We start from the raw sequence: 2,145 nt of genomic DNA, 5'->3' as shown, positions 1-2,145 counted from the left end.
TCTTCCCACACTTTTTAACCCCCCCACATCTGGGATGGCCTCTTCCGTTATGTTTGAAGCAAACGGAATGGTAAATGGCAAGGTGGGCCCCACCAGACCGACCTGGGGGGGGCACTTTAAGACTTCAAGACTTCCCATGCTTTGCGATGTCACTTGCTATTTGCAAAGTTTCTCTCTCCGACTGGCTATTTATTGATAAACTTGTAGCACTAATCCTGCAGACACACAGCGCGGCGGCACACAATCAGCATCTTCTGCAAGTGCTCACTGCTGGGGCAAAACAAATAAACTGCCTGTAACTACAGATTAATAAACACATCTGACAGCAGAGAGTAACTGGAAGGTTGTAATCTAATATCAGTTCTGTACTTCAGTGTACTCACTCCCAGCCATTGCATAGTTTTAACATTTTTAAAATCATTTTAAACCTATTACATAGAGAAAGACGAATGGGTCTGGATAGTAACATGATTTAATGTCAATATTCTCTCCACAATTTAGCAATTTTTCCATATTCTGTTTCCTGAAGATCCTTTTTATGCTCAATTAATAACTCTAACTTTCGTTGCCCTTTAATTTTCTCTCCCCCTCTCCTGAAGCTCCTCATTGCTGCTGGTGTACATTTACACAAGCGGTTGTATTCCCTGCAGTATCTCTCCTTCACAACCTGTAGACAGTGAAGGGGGTGGGATTGTTTTGTGTAGCAATACTGTAAATATGCTCTTTTTTGATAAATTTATGTTGTTGCTACATGTAGTGACCAATGGAGATCTTGCCTCCGTCCCGCCTATTTGGCTATGGATGGCATCACGCTATTTGGCCATGGAAGGATCCGGCCCTTGCTACGCAAAAAGGTTGTCAGATAATAACAGTCCTGGCTAACCTTCCCCTTGCAGTCAAGAAGCACAATGGCCGATTTGTCAAACTCCCCAGGGCCACCTTGGCTGAGATCAGCAAACTCCACATGGACAAGGAATTGACCCTGGGATCCTATGGCCTGTACGACTCGGTTACATGCTGCCGTACCCCACCAGGACATCAAGTGCTTTCATCTATAAAAGGTGTCAACCAGTGGCTCAGTGGGCAGCACCCTCACCTCTGAGTCAGAAGGTTGTGGGTTCACGTCCCACTCCAGCACTAAATCCAGGCTGACACTCCCAGTGCAGTACTGAGGGAGGTGCTGTACTGTCATAAGGTGCTATCTTTCAGATGAGATGTCAAATCGAGGCCCTGTCCTCCCAGGTGAGCATGAAAGATCCCATGGCACTGTTTTGAACAAGGAGTTCTCCCTGGTGACCTGGCCAATATTTATCCCTCAAACAACTAAAAGCAGATTAATATTGGTCAACATTGCATTGTTGTTTGTGGGATCTTAGTGTGCATAAATTGGCTTTTCTTGCATTACAACAGTGCTTACATTTCAAAAAGTACTTCATTGGCTGTGAAGCAATTTGGGACATACTGAGATCATGAAAGTCGAGCCTGTGTGATGGCTGGTGTGCAACAACCACCCCACGTAAATAGAATCCACGCACAGGCATCTTCCACCCTTCAGTATGTAGTTCGGGACTTAGAATGTCAGGTCCCTCATTGAAACACCTATGAACTCATCCCTTTCTGGTGTGGAAGCAGGTCATCCTCGAAAGGAGGGACTGCCTAATACTATACTATACTACCATTTTGAGAAATGCATGTCTTTTTAAAAAAAAATAGCAGGGGGTTGGTGAAAGTCAGAGTGAGTAATTTAATTGAATTTATATTTGATAGAATTTATACTAGAATGGCAAGTTTTAAACCTGCAAATTCATTTAAATTGCATAAATGTGTAGATTCCTGGGCTCACAATTGGCTCACTGTACAGACTGACTCGGAAGGTGTGACAATCCGTACAAATTCAAAATGAGGTAAAGCCGAGTAGTTCTTCTGCGAGAGCTGTTCCAATCCATTAACAATCTGAGATTTCATTTGATTTATGCTGTCATTTGTGCTTAATTGGAATATCTGTAAATGCCTAGGGGGAGTGGGGGGGGGGGGGGGAAAGGAAATCAATCTAAACCTCTCTGGGATTAAATTAGGAGAAACTGCGATTCTTATTAAGGGTTCATATATGCAAACTCACGTCTGTGCCAGACATGTCATCTCGCT

The 2,145-nt window shown here is 43.6% G+C and overlaps 1 protein-coding gene across 1 annotated transcript in view; it reads left to right on the top strand.

Moving 5' to 3' along the window:
- LOC139279754 (syndecan-3-like) overlaps window positions 1–2,145 on the top strand; it is a 262,185-nt gene that overhangs the window by 2,529 nt on the left and 257,511 nt on the right. The gene's annotated exons all lie outside the window — the stretch shown is intronic.

The sequence above is a fragment of the Pristiophorus japonicus genome, chromosome 14 (assembly GCF_044704955.1).
Source record: "Pristiophorus japonicus isolate sPriJap1 chromosome 14, sPriJap1.hap1, whole genome shotgun sequence".
NCBI classification, from domain to species: Eukaryota; Metazoa; Chordata; class Chondrichthyes; family Pristiophoridae; genus Pristiophorus; species Pristiophorus japonicus.
The sequence above is the reverse complement of the archived record's forward strand: the minus strand, read 5'-3'. Positions and strand labels throughout refer to the sequence as shown.